The sequence below is a fragment of the Topomyia yanbarensis genome, chromosome 2 (assembly GCF_030247195.1).
Source record: "Topomyia yanbarensis strain Yona2022 chromosome 2, ASM3024719v1, whole genome shotgun sequence".
NCBI lineage: Eukaryota > Metazoa > Arthropoda > Insecta > Diptera > Culicidae > Topomyia > Topomyia yanbarensis.
Genome location: NC_080671.1, coordinates 333303269 through 333323902, shown reverse-complemented (window position 1 = coordinate 333323902; position 20634 = coordinate 333303269). Strand labels below are relative to the sequence as shown.

The 20634-nt window shown below is 35.6% G+C and overlaps 1 protein-coding gene across 2 annotated transcripts in view; it reads left to right on the top strand.

Annotated features, from left to right (window-relative positions):
- LOC131683955 (uncharacterized) overlaps nt 1–20634 on the top strand; it is a 378198-nt gene that overhangs the window by 328124 nt on the left and 29440 nt on the right. The window lies entirely within an intron of this gene.

The window sequence follows — 20634 nt, the reverse complement described above, 5'->3', positions numbered from 1 at the left end:
CAAAACTGCGGCTAGCCGGATCTAACCTTGCTCGGCACATCACGGTATAGAGGCGATAAGATAAGAAGATACAATGACAGGCCGTTGCGGCTATCGTTGGAAGTGCCACTTCAGTTATGATAAAACATGGAATCTGCAGCCAGGGGGTAACGACTTTCTTTTATTTATTTTCTTCTATAAGGAAAGACTAAGGAATCACTCCAAAGCTATATATTTCAAAAAAAATTCGAGTTGACATAAAATCTCGACGTTTCATGCATTTTAAAGATTTTTGGCATCAAAAATACGAATTCGATTTCCGAAATTTCATGGGGTTTGAGTTCCGGCTCAAAATATAATTTTCCATATGGGAATTTCATATGTAACCGGACGGTTTAGTCTATATTTTCGGAACCATATAAGCGATCCGTACGAAATTTTAGACATCTGTGGGGATAATATAGCTATCATTTGGGACTAAGTTTGTGAAAATCGGCCCAACCATTTCCGGGAAACTGGTGTAAGTTCGTTAATTTTGAAAGATGGCCGCTTTTCCCGAGCACTTTCGGAACCGTCTATGGTGGTTAATGTAGACAACGAAAGTTTGGTTGGCCGTCGGTGACCTAGAACTGAAAATTTAAGTTGTTTGAGAGACATTTTAGCGAAATTTTTACCTTTTTTGCTTTCATCGGAGTATCGGTTTGAATCACAATTTGCTATGTGATCGCACGCCACAGCCCGTAACTCCGGAACCGGAATTCGGATCGGGATGAAATTTAATAGCCATTTACGGAGATTTCATTTAAAACTAAGTTTGGTTAAATCGATTAAGTCATCTCCGAGAGACCGATGTGACTGTTATTCTGCATTTGATACTTCCACCGGGGCTTCCGGAACCGATGATGGTGGCCAATGTGGCCAAAGAAACTTTGATTGGGTGTTAGTGACCTATTACTACAAATTCAAGCAGATGTACCCATATTTTGGAAAAGAAATCATCTTTATACATTCATTGCAGAATGTTTAAAATCGACATTTTCTGTGTGATCGTACTCATCGCCCTGTAATTCCGGAACCGGAAGTCGGATCCATTAGAAATTCAATAGCAGCCTATGGAAACGTTGCACCTTTCATTTGGGACATTTGGGAGTTTGTGAAAATCGGTTCAGCCATCTCTGAGAAAAGTGAGTGAGATTGTGTTCGCGTACACACACAGACGCACATACACACATACACACACATACATACACACACAGACAACTCGACGAACTGAATCGAATGGTATATGTCACTCGGCCCTCCGGGCCTCCGTTAAGAAGTCGGTTTTCAGAGCAATTGTAATACCTTTCTATTGAGAAAGGCAAAAATGGAAATTGTGGATTTAATTGATTGTTTGAGCACTCTGGAAAATTTATTAAAAGGTCTGGAAAAATCTCATTTCTTTCACAGAAATGAGCCGACACTTTGCAGATGTTCTTATCTACCTGTTTCTTGCACCTACCGGTGACCAATGTAAATCCGTCGTCATTATTATTAACTTCCTCGCCGATGCACAGTGATGCAAAGCTGGCCAAAATTTAAAATATAAAATTCAATTTTTATCATCAAAAATATTTTTTCTATGGTCCAAAATAGTTTAATTTATGGGCTGCAAAAAAATTTGGTGTTCGAAGATCCTTAAGTATTTTTTGGATGTTGAGATCTGATTAGAAATGAAGTATTTTCAGGTTTCGAGCTCATTTAACACTTCTAACTCATAATTGAGTTTAGAACATATTCATCGCAAGTTTATTCCCAATATCTTTAAAATTCATGCATGCTACCTCAATATACTACGAAAATGAGCTTTTGATTAAGAAATACTTGAAAATTTGGAAATGTTTGCATTTTATGATAAAGAATACCGTGTCAACATGCAACCTTAAATATTCGTAATAATAATAACGGAAAAACGGCATTAGATGCATATTATAAGAAATTTCATCATCTTTCAGAATATCACAGTGGTGTATTGCGCCAAGTTTGATAGGTGACTATTTTTCGTCAAAGGTTTGATGAAATATCAAGAGAAGCAAGAAATTATTGCAATTACGCGTGTTTCCTATCGTATTAATTTTGCATAAACCAAACTGGCGCTGCATTTAGCTGCTTCGATACATTCTAGGGTACAATATCCAACTGCGTCCACAAATTCATTATGCGTTTTACTGTTTAGTATGTTGAAAAATCGTAGGGGACGGTGGGGAGTTGTGAACCATGGGGAGCTGTGAACACCGTCAATTCCCGCTAAACTATAGATGATAAAAATGGAGTAACTACTGTTAAATGTTTCTTCTATCATGACGTCACTTTCTCATTAGCAAATGTTGCATTAACTCATGTTCTTCATTGTCAGGTAACTAGCGACTAAATATACCAAACAAAAAGTTTTTTTTTACTCAATTGTATTTGTAGTATGTAGAGTCCCGCTATGTAGCTGATTTCAAAGTAAATCAGTGCAAACCATTCCTTGGCCAATTGGCTTTCATTGACAAAAAAAAAATTGGATGAAACTTTAGTGTGTTGATGGAGATACGTTTTTTTTGAAGATATGTAAAGTGATGAGTTGTGAACCACCATTAGTGGGGAGTTGTGAACCGTACATTTCAGTGGGTTATAGTATTTTTTTTTAAATAGAATAGTATCATAATTCGAAAATCAGGGATGAATCATACATATTATGATATAAAAATGTTCAATTTTATGCGAACAACAGGATTCTGCTAAAATTTTAATTTCCGCGTGCCACAACCGCGAATTCAAGTGGCGTGGCGCGAATCATGCTGTCACGGACTCATTGCGAATCAGATCACTTTTCCATCTCATCTTTAGTTTAGAAATATCTTTAAAGTTATATTCTATAACCCTAATAAAAATAAATCAAAAAATATCTTCTACTTTTTGCGATGGTTCAAAACTCCCCACCAAACTAAACAATGCCGATTCCACGCATTTCACGCATTCTGTCATATCTCAGACAAGACAATGATTTTTTTGAATTGCTTCAGCCTGTGGATGTATTAAGGTGTCTTTAACAAATACCAGGTCTAACACTGAAAATCGACCAATATTTATGGTAGTTATGCCCCGAAAACAAAACTATGTTCACAACTCCCCACTGTCCCCTACTATAAATATGTTTAGAAATGTTTTCTAATTAAACAGCAACAGAAGATGAATCTATGATCTATAACTGTTATTAAAACTAATGAATATTTAGAGGCTGTGGAGTTAACGTACGCGCAATTGAAAGTTACCCTTCGTTCGTTGACAGATTGAAAGAAACCAAATTTGGAAGAGGGTTCAGATAGAAGCTTACCGCGGAAGGCGAAAACACTTAAATTTTTACTATTGAAAGAATGTGTTATTTTCTGAATGGCGCGAGTTCTGATTTTGACTTCGAATAATAATAGTAAGAAATGATAGGACCAGATGGGTTTTATTTATTATAGTCATTTGTTTATATATTATATATAAATTTTCTTAAAAAGAAGAGATGTTTTACAAGACGTATATATTATATCTAACACAGACGAAAAAATAAAAGTGGTTAAACGATAATTTTATAAACCAATAGAATGCACTAACGATATTTTCAAAGATAATAAAAATGCCTAAAATTTATTGGTTTTGAATAATATAACGTTCAACCAGGTTGTAAAACTAAAGCCAAAACTAACCTTTTCTATGTTGGTAGAAAATATCTTATTTGTGTGTTGGTACCACCCTAATCAATCCAGAACAATTTTTTATGAAATCGTATATGCCGAAATGGAATCCAGAGCACTAAAATAACCTAGTTTAGTGATTTCGACAAATTTAGAGATTTTGGCCATCTTTTGTTCTGAGTGGCATCACTGTGCGATGTTGCTTTCAGTTGATTTTTTGGGGAATGGATGCTTCATTTGCGGTTATCATTATGGCCTGAACAGCTGCCACAAATTCGGCTATCGGTTGTGGTTCAGTTATTGGAATTGAAAATTCAGTTTGCCGTACACACAAAAAATAATGAAATTTAAACGACATGTAAATCAGAACGAATGTAAACATACAAAGATTGAATCAAAATTTTGATTGAAAATTACGTTAAATTAATGCACTCAATTGGAGCATCAAAAAGCATATAATTTTACACTTTCATTCGTGTAATATTACATGTCATTCATATTACAGCAATATACGCGTTTTCCGTTTGAAGAAACTGTAATTTTCAATCCACGTGTAGAATTATAATAAATTCATTGAAGAAAGCACGACATTTCCTGTGGATTTTGGTTGAACTTAATTTTACATTTATTTTCATGCTCCAAATATGTGCATGAAAATAAACTTAAAATCACAAAATATTTTTTTCTGTTTAGATGAGTTAGCAATTGGTTGAAATGCATTCTCCCAGGGCCGCAGAGAGAAAATACGGGCCCGGGGGGGTCCAACGTACGGGCCCCCACCACGGTCTATATCCTGAGTACAAAAAAGTCAATGTTTGAAATCCATTGGAGTTCACTGATATTATGTATAGTACACTGAAATTTAATGTTTATGTTTTTGCTCCAGTTGTTTGTAGTGCCATGAAGAAAAAAACGTAAGTATAAATACTTTGGGAGTTTTTACCTCTTCGACAGTTTTGGCGACTTTTTCTCCATTTTTGTCAATAGTAGTTATAAAAGTAAGGAAATGGCACGATTAAAAATGTAGTAATTACATAAATTAAAAATATATAAACGGCGATCAACGGCAAAAGATAAAAAACAATAGGCAAACTAAATATTAAAAGAATGTACAAAAGTGCTAAAAACAACAAAATCAACCAAATAAACAAATTAATGTCAATTGTAAAAAAATAATCGAGAAAAACCAAAGCAAAATCTATACAAAATTGATAAAGGAAAACGGGAAACTAGAAAAACATATTGCGAAAATTAAAAAATGGTGAAAATAATGAAAAATCGATAAGAAAATAGGAAAAAATTTAAAAATCAATGAAAATGAAAAAAACTGCTAAAAAGAATACAAACATTAATATAAAAAAAATACATAAAACTGAAAAACTCGATGAATCAAGAATAATAATATTTATTTAACATTAAAAACAAGACATATTTGAAGCGATAGAAAAAATAAATAAAACATTAAGAATACATAAAACTAGAGGAGTATATACAAGACAATAATAAAATAACCATAAAGAAATTAAAAAAATGAACGAACCAGAAAATTTCGAAAAAATGGAAAATTGAAATGGTGAAAAGACGAAAAAGTAAAGAAAATTGGAAGTATTGAACAAAAACGGAACAAACAAACAAAATGGAAAACAAAAAATACTAGAAAAAGCCAACAAAAATGGAGAAATTAACACGAACACTAGAAAAGAAATTTGAAATAAATTCAAAAAACGAACTAAATGTAAAGTTAAGAAAAAGTGCGCATAGTGTCAAGAAAAGATAAATCAATTTTTTTTAGGAAAATAAAAAAAACTCAACGTATAGGAAGATGGTCAACAGAAAAAGTATTTTCAAAATGGGTTAAATGGAAATGGAAGAAATAACAATAACGAAAATAAATCTTAAGAAAAAAGTATAAAAAATAAATAAAACTATATTAAATGAACAATGGCAATAAATAGTTTTATTAGAAAACGGAAAGTTAAAAACTACAAAATGAGGAAGAAAATAGGAGAAAGGAAAAATTAAACAATAAGACAAATTTGAATGAATTTGAATAAGTAAAATTGCATTTGGAAAAGCAAAAATATGAAAACAAGGAAATAGAAAAAGCTATGACAAGAATAAATGTAGTAAATATACAAATTCTAAAAATTAGGACGAAAGACAAAAGAAACAAATAAAAAAGCAGGGTATTAAAATATGAAACAATACGAAAAATACTTTATTTTATTTCATTTTTTTTTTTAATTTTCTCGAAAAATTGCGAATAAAATTAAATAACAGAGAAAAAACTATAAATTAAAGTGATAGTGATAGCAATAGAAAAAAATCAAAGGTAAGGAATGTAAAAAGATGGATAAAATAAAAGTATGCAAATAGATAAAAAGGCAGAATCGTACAATTGTAGAAATACAAATACAATCTACAACTTGAAAAAAAAAGATCAATAAAATTTTAACAAAATAAAAAAAACCCATGTGGGAATAAAAAAATGGAAAAAATGAAAAACATGGATCAAATTTCAAACAAGGGTTTTGGTTGGGTTTTACGCTATGCTGGGTTCGAAAACATTCATAATCCTATAAAAACATGAATTATTCACTATGCTATATTTCACCCTTAGGGGAAAAATTGGGTAAACACCAAAATTTCTCACCAGGACGAAAATTTTTGGTAAAAACCAGTCTTTGCACTTGAAGGGCACAAATCCTTTCTTATTACTTATGTGCGTTTCGACTTTGTCTCTTCAGAAACCGACACTAACTTTGTGTCGGAATAGATTAGCGCCGGCTTGACGCAAACCCCTAAAACTAAAACACACTTTGTGTTTCAATCGAACGACTGGTCAAACGTGATGTCCCGTCCGAGCAGAAGTTCTGTTTATGCCGATAAGACACAGTGAAGTCGAAACTTGTCTTGGCTAGCAGGCCTATGCGAAAGCACTATGCTATATTTCACCCAAAGGAGAAAAATTTGGTAAACACCAAAATTTCTCACTGGGACAACATTTTTTGGTAAAATCCAGTCTTTGCACTTGAAGGGCACAAATGCTTTTATATTACTTGGGTGCGTTTCGACTCCGTCTCTTCTTCTCTGTGCCCTTATTAACCAATATTAAGAATCATGTTAAAAATATTGTATAAAAATTTGGGAGTGGATATCAAAATACTTTGCGAATATTGCAATGGTAAACTTAAAACAAGGTAATTTTACACTAAACGCCCAGTGATAGGCCAGTTATAATTGAAATATCTCGTAAAATACTTCGAGTTCCATTCTGAAATTTTCACACAATCTTCTCGATATAATTATAAATTATTTGAACAGCCCAAAAAAAATTCTTCTTCGGCACGACCCAAAAAAATTTTTTGCTTCTAACATTTGCAGAATACATAAATTACATAAAAACAAATATTTAAAAAAAATCTGGCGAGATCATGCGAAAACGCAGCTTTTAGTATGTAATGCTTTTTCCACTAATCTAATAGTTTCTAAGTTATTAAGGATTGAAAAATGTTCAATTTTATTAAATTTATGAAATTTAATTAAATATTTTATAAAGTTCCAAAACTCATAACTTGAAAAACATATCAAATTCAGCCAAAGCCTAAAATTCGTGTCAATAACTTTTAGCTAAAGAATGCAAAAAACTGCGAGGGAACTAAAATTGTAGTTGTAAATCTGACGTGGAATGACCCGCATTCTACAAATTCAAGACTTTTTTGGTGGTATCCAAGTGTTAAAAGCAAAAAAAAAAAATTTGAGCCGCCCTGAAAACAATTTTTTTTGATAACATAAGTGTATAAGGTAAATATTCTTATTTGAAAATTTCAGAATGGAACTTGAAGTATTTTACGAGATATTTCAATTATAATAAATTTATCACTGGGCGTTTAGTGTAAAATTGCCTTGTTTTAAATTTATAATTGTAATTTCTCGCAAAGTATTTTGATATCCACTCCCAAATTTTTATATAATCTTTTTAAGATGATTCTTAATATTTTAGGAGAAAAATATTTAAAAAAAAAAGTTTGGTCCAGCTTCAAAAAATTCAATTTGTTTCAAGTAATTGTAAATTTCATAAATTATATAACAAAAAATATTTTTTGGGAATTTTTTTTGGTAAGCTCATTTAAAAATGCAACTTTTTTCATTTAATATTTTTTTTCATGTATCGAATCGTTTCCGAGATATCAGTGATTGAAAAATGTTCAATTTATTAAACTTCAAAAGTTCAAAAACTAATAACTTAAATATCATCAATATCATATTCAGCAAAAACAAAAAATACATGTCACATATTTCTAGCTAAAGAATGCAAGAAATTTTTTTGGAAAAAATCAAAATTTTGTTTGTAAATCTGACGTGGAATGCACAATTTCTGGCAGGCAGGTGGTCAATGTTGTGACTTATTTGACAGTCAGTATCTTCAACCAAGGATTTTCATCGATCTTACAAGCTATGGAGGTGATGGGAATTACCTTGGGAACTAAAGCTGAAAGATGTGCTACTCGATTCGACAGTGAACGTATAACTCTTTCTGAACGCAAAGTGGGTGTTGCGGCAAAATAGGCCCGATTTCAACAGAGAGAGCAAAATGTGCAAAGTCAAGAACATTTTCGTAATGAGGAAGATGAGCTCTGCGGATCCGGTATAGTAGATTATCTAATAAGTTACTACCAGGGATGCCAACGGTACCGATAAACTACATTTTGCCTTTCTCATATAGAAAGGTTATGCAATCACTCTGAAAAACGTCAACCTAATCCCGGCCCGGAGGGCCGAGTGTCATATCCCATTCGACTCAGTTCGTCGAGATCGGAAAAAGTCTGTATGTGTGTGTATGTATGTATGTGTGTGTGTATGTGTGTGTGTATGTGTGTGTGTATGTGTGTGTATGTATGTGCGTATGTGTCAAATAATGTCACTCATTTTTCTCAGAGATGGCTGGACCGATTTGCCCAAACTTAGTCTCAAATGAAAGGTGCAACCTTCCCATCGGCTGCTATTGAATTTTGGATCGATCGGAATTCTGGTTACGGAATTACGGGTTTCAGAGTGCGGGCACACAGAAATTTCTCATATAAACTATAGGAAAAATTAAAAATAGAATTTTTATTTTTGATGCTAAATGTGTTCAAGGTGCATGAAACGTCGAGATTTGATGCAAACTCGAAAAAAAAATTTGACGACGATTCACTTTTTTGGATTTTGGCACATTTTTGCCTTTCTCATATAGAAAGGTTATGCAATCACTCTGAAAAATGTCAACCTAATCCCGGAGGGCCAATTTTTTTTTTTCGACTCGCATAGGGTTTCTGGATTTTAACAGGGGCGTAGTTGATGGTTTACGGATGGTCCTTTAAAAATCTCCTTAAATCACCCCTCAGACCACCACCCCATCCAGCCCTCATACCCCTCCCTTTCAACCCCATCATCTTTAAACCACCACTATATCACAAAGCATACCAATTTAAGCTGGGGAGTCGTTCGTTCATGGGACTTTCGCCCTCTTCACATACCCACCCCCGCATGACAAAATGAGTTAGCAAGCAGATAACATTGATCTAATGCTGAGTAGGCTAATGGAGTATGATATTTTTTTGTTTCAAGTGTTTCACCGTCGACACGTAGCTCATCAAGTTCGTGGCTGGCATGCCATTGTGTATAAGTGCAAAGTGTACTAAGAATGTAATGGACATTTCCACGATTATGTTGAACATAAAAAGCCTCCGTGCCATAGTTTAGAGAAATGAGAAAGGCACAATTGCACCGCTAGGTGGATTAAAACAGGTTTTTTTCGGTATATTTACATTTGCACAAGCCGTACAGCCCGCTACAGCGACGCATCACTACAGCTCTTGCCAGAACGGTAGCCAAACCGCGTACATTTTCCCGTACAGCAGTAGAATACATTTTTGTTTTGCTGCTGTACTCCGACTGCTCGGTGAGAGTGTGGCGTAGTAAAGTTTATTCTCTCGCTTTGTACATTTTCTCTGCATAGTCAAAGGGAGAGGCCCGCACACGAAAGCGTTGATGCCGGCCGTGGCGTAAATGAGCCGCATTCATTGTCGTCATTTTTGAATAAAAATATTAAAAAGATTGAAAATATTAAAAAATGTAAAATAAGGAAAGAGAAGCTGTACCGCTCGCGTCTGGTGGCTGTACTGAGGACAGTAGTTTTTTGTCATGTTACTGCTTTGCACACAGGCAGCCGTACAGCGCTGGGCGTCCTGCACTAGCGAATGACAGCAGCATCGAGAGAGAAATGAGAATGTAGGCAGAAAAATTACAGCCGCAGAAAAGGTAGGCATTTTGCATCCTTGGTTACTACTATCGAGTTATACACCGTACTTCATCTTTAAACGCGTTTTCCCGAAAGTACTGTTTTTTAAGCGGTTAAGTTTCATAGAAGTACTGGTCCGATTTCAATAATATTTTCTGTTCAGAAAATATACCGCTATATTTGGTCGAGAGGGATTTGCAAAATGTCAACTTGTTCCATTTTTATGCTTCCTAATAGGCCAAAAAATAACGTAAATACTGGAAATTTTCACAAATCGTTACATAACTTTTACAAATTATAAAATAAAAGAAATCCCTCTGGTCTAAACATAGCCAACGTGGCTATGATTATAAAAAATATGAGTTTTCTGATTACAGATAACCCAATTTGCCAAAACTTTACTTAAGCGGGACCTATTCAGTTTCAAAATCGAAGTCATCAATGAAGAAAAGTCAAAACATGTATCTTCAAAATAAAAAAAGATGGGTGGGTAATGTCTGCGACATAACCGGAGAGATGTAGAATACATAAGGAACACGTTCTTCAAATATGTTGATACTCATTAGGATTTTCGGACAAAAGCTGATTTGGGCGAGGAATATTTCAAATTATTCTTTACAAAAATGATGGTGGTCCTGAAAAGGACCGGTTTTGTTGGCGTTGTTGGCCTTGGTGAGGGAGATGGCTAACGATGAAATTAATTGTTAGCATGAGGAAGTCGCGTAGTACTGGCCAATGGAAGAACAGATAATAATTGATTCCTGAAAATCAATTTTTCTTTATTCATGTAAATTATACATACTTACAAATCTAACAGAAGATTCCTGATCATATTTCTGAATCATTAGTGCGAACATTGTGTAATTTGGTTAAGTACAATGAAAGCTACAAACTTTCCAAACTTGACCTTCTGTTCCTTCAGAAATATTGAAATGGGGTGTCTATATTAAACCGTTAGTCGTGGTCACAATAAAAAAAGATGGGTGGGTAATGTCTGCGACATAACCGGAGAGATGTAGAATACATAAGGAACACGTTCTTCAAATATGTTGATACTCATTAGGATTTTCGGACAAAAGCTGATTTGGGCGAGGAATATTTCAAATTATTCTTTACAAAAATGATGGTGGTCCTGAAAAGGACCGGTTTTGTTGGCGTTGTTGGCCTTGGTGAGGGAGATGGCTAACGATGAAATTAATTGTTAGCATGAGGAAGTCGCGTAGTACTGGCCAATGGAAGAACAGATAATAATTGATTCCTGAAAATCAATTTTTCTTTATTCATGTAAATTATACATACTTACAAATCTAACAGAAGATTCCTGATCATATTTCTGAATCATTAGTGCGAACATTGTGTAATTTGGTTAAGTACAATGAAAGCTACAAACTTTCCAAACTTGACCTTCTGTTCCTTCAGAAATATTGAAATGGGGTGTCTATATTAAACCGTTAGTCGTGGTCACAATAAAAAAAGATGGGTGGGTAATGTCTGTCACATAACCGGAGCGTCGTGATTTCAATTCGAGACGTTAATTTAAATCTAATAATATTCAACAGAATCACGTTTGAATGGGAAATTTTCAAATAATTCTCTATGGTAATAATGGTGGTTCTGAAAAGAACCTTTGGTATCGGCGTTGGTGTTGATGGTGATGCGCTGGATCGTTGGATATTTTTGGCATGATAGTTACGTGCCTGGCGAACTGTTTTGTAGCCTCGAACAAAACGACAAGACTGGCTTCATCGGGTACCATTACGGCTGAACTTTATAAGCTTAGCTCGACTTTGAAATCCTGCACAATCTCACGAATCAGACACTGGTAGGGCCATTTTGTTTGCTACTAGCACGGAGCTGCACAAAAAAATCATTTAATGCAGTTAGTTCACGGGGGCTGCCAAAAAGCTTGAATAGAAGCATGCGACTTCAACGTTTCTCTTAAACACATGCAACAACACATTCGTTTTGGTAATACTGATAATAACAGTAGAAAGGAATGGAAAAGCAGTGCACGAAACGAGCGAGAGGATAATTTAAATTTTTGTTCCGTGTGCAAGCTACTTCTTTCCACCCAACGTATTATGTTGCTTGTTGAAAATTTGCTACACACCTTAAAATGAAAGTTTCAGTTTAACTCTCACTAGAACACAATTGATTGGTCCTGAAAAGAACCGTTGCTTTTATTGTAATTTACGCCCACTCCCACAAACCGACCAAGTAGGCATCACTGGCTTCATTACGGCTGAGTTTTGTAAGCGTAGCTCGACTTTGAAGTAATACACAACCTTACGAACCAGACGCTGGAATGTTAGCCAGCGGATTAGTTGCTCCGTTGCCCTTTAGTTGGGGCGAAATACTAGCATGGCGACAGTTCCTGATCGGTAGTTGGTTGCGATGGGCCACCAGTAGCTGGGGCACTTTTGCGGACCGTCATCATCGCCAACTGCTTTCCTCCGGTGGACTGGCTGCTTGCTAGTGCTTGAACGAATACGAATGATGAGAAAACCGACCGACCAATATTCATATATGAAAACACGAGAAAGCACTACTATCGCTCTCCCGCTCGTTTTCGTGCCATTCCTGTGCCTTTCCTTTCCGTTCGGCTACCAATACTAGCATAACCAAAACGAATATTCTGTCTTTCCATCGCCTTCAATCTAGTGGCCAGTGCTAGCAAACTTGCATGTTCAGTTTTTCAATAACAACATTCAAACAATATTTTCAAAGAATGTTGCAGATTTGAAAAGAAGGACGGAAAAGATTTTCACAAATTTAAATTCTTTCGTGTTATTTGTTAGCGCTGATAAAGGCTATTTAGTTTGCTACTAGCAAGGAGCTGCACAAACAAATCGATTTATGCAGTTAATCAACGGAGGCTGCCAAAAAGTTCGAATAAAAGCATGCGACTAGTGTACTTTGCACGTTCTATATTTTATCAATACTAGAGAGGATCAATAAAATAATTCAAATTGTAATAGCGACATGCAATTGTGGCAACACTGGTCATGAGATGGTGGGGGAACACGCACATTCGTTTTAGTTATGATGGTAGTAGCAGCAGAGAGGAATGGAAAAGCAGTGCACGAAAACGAGCGAGAGGATAATTTAAATTCTCTTTCTTTCTTTCCACACATCGTATTTCTTATATTGCTTTCTGAAAATTATTTGTTATACACCATAAAATGTAAATTTCAGTTTAACTCTTATTAGAACACAATTAATTGGTCCTGTAAAGAACCGTTTATTGTTTTATTGCGGGAGCATAATTCAGACGCACTCCCCGCGGACACGGTGAGCTAGAAAGCACTATTTTGCATTCTCGAACAAACCGACCAAGTAGGCATCGTTGGCTTCTCGGGGCATCATTACGACTGAGCTTTGTAAGCGTAGCTCGACCTTGCAGTCCTGCACAATCTCACGACCCAGACGCTGGAACGATAGCCTACTCTGTTGCCCTTTAGTTGGGGCGAAATTCTTGCAGGGCGACAGTGCCTGATCGGGTTGCGATGAGTCACCAGTAGCTGGGGCACTTTTTCCGCCGTCGTCATCGCCAACTGCTTTTCTTCGGTGGACTGGCTGCTTGCTAGTGCTTGAACGAATACGAATGATGAGAAAAACCGACCGACAGATATTTATATAATCGCGCTAATATGCACTACTATCGCTTTCTCGCTCGTTCTCGTGCCGTGCATGAGCCTTTCCTTTCCGTCCGGCTTCTAATGGCCTAACCAAAGGAATATGCCGTCTTTCCCCCACCAACTGCTCTCGTCAAGCAACCCAATGCGAATAACCATACAAACAAACATGTAGTGGACCTATATATAAACTTTTCATTATTTTATTGTTCGGTTGGTCTACCATAACGACGGCTCTGTGCGGGATGGGCTGAAAATTTTCACTTTTCCGAGTCGTTTTCGAAAGATTTTTCAAAGATTTTTTTTTTGTTATTAGTACATGTTATACATACTTCAAATTTTAATACAGCATAGAGGAACATATTTGCAACAAATTGGCCTAAAAATCAAATCATTCTGTTAAGTATGATAAAAGTTATTAACGTTCAAAATCTGACGCGGCGCCGCAGCCGATATTTTGAAACGGGACCCCTATATTGAAACCTTAAATGTATTCTACATTAAAAGAAGTTTCTGAATTCATTGAGTAGATGCTTTACAATTTATTCCCAAAAAAGTGCTCAATTTTAGACTTCGCGAGTAGAAGACACTATACCCGTCACGAAAGGGGCTTGTTGTGTACGCAATTTGTTGTTATAATGAAAATGTTGATATTTGAAAGAATTGTAAAACGTATTTATTTTTTTCCATCCCTGGCCTCTTTGCAAGGGGGAATTGGTAGTCGAAAATCGCCGAAAAAGGCTACGTCATCTGAGTATGACACCTTTACAAAAATGTTTCGGTATCATTTCGTATCTGAATATGATTTTTTATAGATGTTGTAACAATGAACGGCAAACCAAATATATTAAATTTTAAATTTAAATTTTGGGATTATTTTCGAATTCTTTTGGTATATCAAGTTTTTGATGACTCATTTCACCAATTGAGCTTTCAAATAGAGGTAGATTTACCGCCTCTAGTGGTACTTTTACCAGCAGAGTTTTACTGAGTAGGGGATAGACTTCAAGAGGCACATGGGTATGCGTTGAAATCAATTAGAATTTCGAATTAAAGTGATCACTCGACTGAATTTTGGAGCACTTCCATTGCTTTTTATTATATACGCTTAAAAACAAATAAATATGCATTGTTTTATTTCTTATGTAGCTCGTAGCACTACGAGGAAAAATATCTTATTTTCTTCACATTCACCGTAGAGTGTCATGTTTTTGTAAAGCACTCCACCTTTCTGTGCCGTTCACATTTAGTTGTAGGGTAAAGTGCCTATTTTCACCATACTAAGCAGGGTGCTTCACTAATTCATTAATTTCTCGGCCTACAATCAATGGAATGCGAAAAAATTGACATCAACAGCTTTGCTTCGTTGTTAAGAACCAATATAATAACACAAAAGCGCTGAAAGCAGTGAAATTCTCGTGTTTGAGCGCAACGAAAACTCGAATCGAGTGTCCCTATTGTTGCGCTACCATTTGACTCAATGCGTTGAACAAATACGGCAGACACTGCTCTAACCAACGGCTTCAAATGGGAAGGGTGATAATAGAAACATGGCGAAAATGAGCTCAACACCCTATGTTTTTGCATTTGTTAACAGTTTTGTTGATTTAGTTGGCTGTAGTACTTCGCTTGCTCGGATATTCACAAAGAATCCAAAAGCACCAACCACTCTCGCTGTGAAGGATAACCACCCGAGCGAGCTTTGCTCTGCTTCTCAGTAAACAAACACGGGGTGTGAAATCACACTTCAGTTTCTTTCGAGAATCTTTGTGAGGAACATTAATCCATTGAAGCGAAGGTTCAATGGGGTAAAGTAAACCCAAATGGTACTTTTAAAATAATATTTGTCAACGCCAAGAGGGGCCCTCCTTAACAATTAGGGTCTGCAACCCGAGGATGATGAGGACTGAGTGCTGGACGATTCCTGTTAAAGAAAAGGGCAACGCAAAATTGCAAAATAATCCAATGGATTCTTCCGGGCGAATTCGGATTTACCTGAACGAAGACACGGAATTCGCCTCCAAAAACCGATGTGGCAACTCTAAGCAGGGTTTTTTTTTTCTTTCAATAATTACTTTCGATACTAATCCAGCGCTTTCGAAGATTGGAAATTCAATAAATCAAAAAAATCGATTTCAAATTGGCGAAATTTGAAGACAACCTCATGACCTCTAATCAAACCATTTAATTGTTTAACCCTTACAAGTCTGATCATATTTTTGTTTCGATTATAGATATTTTAACCTTAAGGTCATTCGCTTCTTCATTCAGGTTAGGAATTTTCCTATAACAAATCTCTATTCCTGTGTGCGGGGTTGGGATTCGAACCCAGGTGAGCTGCGTACATGACATTCAATGTACAAATTCCGCTATGCCCGCTCGAATCTGATCTTGTTTCAATGCGAAAATTAGGTTGGTATAAACATAGTTGATATCAAATATGCAGTAGTTTAGAACTTTCGCTATTCTAGTTACCAAGATATTGAATTTTTAATTGTCTTCTCAAATAAATTTTTATCGAAAAAGAATTTGTCAAAAATTTAGTTTCTGTTAAAAATCCGGGCCCCCTTCAAAACTCCGGGCCCGGGGAGAAACACCCCGGTCCCCCCCCCCCTCTCGGCGGCCCTGCATTCTCCTCTGCATCTTGCATGAAAGGTTGTCCATGTTGAGCTGTCTAATCACAGAACCTGCACGTAGGAGTTTGCCCCTCAAAGGTCTATAACGTACTTTCAATAGTAGCTCAGTGAGTTTTGAATTTTATAGTAGGAGGGAATTGGTCTTACGATCCGCATCCTCACCACAAGAACACCGTTAGGAGTCCCCGAAAAGAAGTTTCTCCAAGTATCAGATTTAACGGATTTTACTTTTTCGTATTGCGACATGCATTCTGCAATTAGCTCAGTAGGAGTACGTAATAATAAGTCATGTAGCCTTACCTCTATATAGTCATTTGGTTTAATCTCAAATTTAACATTGTCACTTTCAACCACGTGTTTTAATTTGTTCTGCAGAACAAAACATTCGGCTTGGGCTAACGTGTTGGGTGATATCTATTCAGATTTAACTAAAAACCTTTTCCAGCTTTTGATTTTAGCAGCTTGAATAACATTTGGTTTTTCTTTAATCACCTCGTGCTAACCCTAGCGACATAAATCACAGAAGTGTAAGTGTAAGAAAGATAGCAATAAAGTTATGAAAATTAGAGCCATAGTACTCAAGTGAGAGCAAGGATGTGAAGTAAACAGATCGGAAAACTAGAGGCTTAATATCGTACGGGCTTAATCTTTGTCTTCTGTAAATGAGGGTCGAGCTTAGGCTGTATAACTACGAATCACCCGAGTTCACTAACATGTGTCCTGGTAATGATAGACGTGTCCATCTTTACCGTGACAACCGACTTTACTTTACATCCTTGCTCTCACTTGAGTACTATGGCTCTAATTTTCATAACTTTCCCTACCCAGTAATCTCTAGCTAATTGAATGTCGTTAAAATGTAAAAAAAAGAAAATGTGACTAACATAGTCGAAATAAAAAAGGAAAAAAGATAGCAATAAACTTGATAGTGTAACTACAAATCGTACTTAATATGTATTAGACTTATTGAACATAACCAGCCATGGAATGGTAGTTTGGAAAAATAAGAAACAATTACCCCACTAGGTGGATTAAAACAAGTTTTTTATGTTAGAACGACATTTAATTAGCAAGGTATTGGAAGGTGTAAAATATTTTTCAATATTAAGAGCCATAATACTCAAGGAAGAGCAATGACGGAAGAAAGCTTAGAAAAGCATGGAATAGGGTCATTTGAGCAAGCTTAGAGTTTCTCGACAATTTTGACCGGCTTCTACCGCAGGAGTCAGAACCGTCTTGCTTTTCTTTGAGTACTTTGACTTTTAGTTTTAAAAAAATATATTATATCTTCAATGTATTTACAATTTTTTTTTGATAATAGTATTTCAAGAAGATTATGTGAATATTTCAGAATGGAACTAGATGTATTTTGCGAGATATTTCAATTATAGCAGGCTTATCACTGGCCGTTTAGTGCAAAATTGCTTTGTTTTAAATTTATAATTGTATAAGTTTATAGTCCTTACCTTTTAAGTTTACTATTATTATCCCGCAAAGTATTTTGATATCCACTCCCAAATTTTTACACAAACTTTTTAACATGATTCTCAATATTTAAAGAAAATAATTAGTAGAAAAATTTGATCCAACTTAAAAACAATCAGTTTGTTTCAAATAAATGTACATTTCATATGTTATATAACAAAAGATATTTTTTGTAAAAAATTTCCGGAAGCTCATTTGAAAACTCAACTATAACTTGAAAAAAATCATGTTCAGCCAAAACAAAAATTACGTGTCAATTATTTTTAGCTAAATAACGCAAGAAATTTTTTTGGAAGGAATCAAAATTTTGGTTGTAAATCTGACGTGGAATGACCCATATATTTTATTCATATGATTTCAAGGCAGGTAGACCATTCAAAGCTGTCTATACAAAGATTTTCTATGTCAGTCATACTTTTCTACAATAGTGCGTCATCTTATGCTTCGCTGACAGGTAACGCGACTAAAAGAGCGGTGACTCTCATTCCTCCAATTTCATCACCACACAACATGTGCTACAACGGATCTAGGTAGAATAAATGTTTTATTTTGCAGCAACCAATGTTTCAATTGATAACTGCAATGCTAAATTTTGCCTCCATGTTTGAAGCTTTTAAAACTGGATGGAATTTACAAATAACATTGTAATGAATTTAAATTTTTCAAATTGGAATGCTTGTTGATTCAAAAGATGCGAAGACGAATTTGTCAACTTCATGTGGGTGCATAATATGCATATAGGCGCTATAACCGAAACATTTATCTAACCAAATATTTAATGGAAGAGTAACCCTAATTTTGTCACTTATCGATTTAATCAAATTGTTGGATTCAGCGTAGGAATCGCAGTAGCTATTAACCGTAAAATCAAACATCGCGTTTTGTCTTCTTTTGACACCAAGGTGTTCGAGTGCTTGGGTAGGAAACTTACTTGAAAGGAAACTTACAAAAAATCGGTCAAAATTCTTCGAAATAGGTGATTTCGAACGCTAAACAGCAATCCTGGAGTAATGCTCAAAGAAAGTCTAACGGTAGACTACATTTAATGATTGCTATGCTGATTATTGGTGAGTATTATTTTCAAATAGACCTACGTACTATTCGTCGCAAGGGAATCCATCAACAATTGATTTTGTTTTGACAGATTTGTAGCGCATTGATTACACATGCTTCCAGTAATTCTCGTTTTCTCAAGAAGCAGTTTCTTTCCCATCAACTCAGTGTTTAATAATCACAAAGCAACTTGAGAATGGTACAAAACTTATATTGATAACAATTTTAATCAGAATCATGATTTACAAAATAAAGCTGACATTGATACGGCATTATGTTATGGTTATGTTTCTTGGATATATTTTTTTAAAATATTGTGTTTTTTCAACAGAACCACACGAGTCAATTGAAATATTTTTTAATAAATTTATAAATAAAAGTATTGATCTTTTGGAACTATTTTAAAACAGCATTGACGAACATGACATTCCACTCTTTATCAATAATGGATGACTGTGACTCCCTACCTTGTAAAGCACTGAATTTCACCTTCATTTTAATTACTTTCATCATGTCTAGAATCCGGTCTTTCCCAAGCTATCAATCATCCTCCTGCAAATCATCAGAGAAGCTAATTACATTAGTGTCCACTTATCTTCAATCTGTCAGCACAGCAATCACCGGCTTCCATCAAATCCAACAAAGGTGGATAGTCCATTATTTATCTCACTAGTCGGAGTACCGCAATATCAACCTGCAATCGATAAATCGAGTGTTTAAACGAAGAATCGTGCGCCCTCTTATAATTTCACCATTCGAGCCAACACATTGAACAGAGATATGCGTAGCTACTCCGGGAAATGTGATAAAATGAGTAGAATGAATAAAGAGGCTAAGACGAATAAAGAAACGGTTACCTTATCAACTGCTCAATTACACTGTCACAGTTTCCAGCAAATCACGCAAATCAATTGAAGTTCCGATCTCACCGGAATATCCGATAACGCATTAATCTGGATCCTCTCGTTTGTGACGACAGTGGACGACGGTAATCACTTTCGACTGTGTCAAAACCCGTGAGATTGTAAAAATGACGTATGGGTGCAGATGCACTGGCTGGACCACCCAAGTGGCACGCAACTGAATACATATTATCACCCCGAGGGTTGCAAATTCCCGATCATTGCGAACGAGTTCCGAAACTACCGAACTAATCGATGTCATGATACTACACGATCTACCGAACCCCGAACAGAACAAGTGACTGCCGTTGATCTGCACGCAAACGCGGACCGGGGTGACAGCTGAGAGAATACAAACTGAATCTTTTGCAGCAATGATAGTGGTAGAAATAATTTTATTGGGATATTTTGGCGCACAAGGGGATGACCTTGAGCGGTAGCGATCGCTTTTGACCGCCAGTCTTTGGGTATGCGGGAAGGGAGTGGTCCATTGTACTCGAACCATTTTACTTTATTTAATTATCATAGAATGCGACGTGAAGCGGACGAATCAACTCGTAAATTTAAGCAATCTCATTGAATTAGTCTGGGCAAATATTAAGCGAGGTAAATAAAAATTATATGCCAAATTATCGAAATCGCTTGCTAATTAAATGCCGCTACAACAGTTAAAAATTGACAAGCAGAAAAAATTTAAAATTTGTTCAAATTGTGGAGTTATTATATGATCCATCAAACCAGAATTAGAATTTATGATTTATAAATGCGAATATCTTCTTAGGTTCCTCTTGTTACCTCGCATTGAAATCACCGATAAGCACACTTCTACCACGCTACACTCTGATTCACGCAACAATCATTTTAGCAGTTTGTGCCAAGCGCAAAGCTCAAGATTGCTGTTAATCACCATCTTTGGGTAGGAGGTGTTGAGCAGAGAAGTACTAAACTCAATAC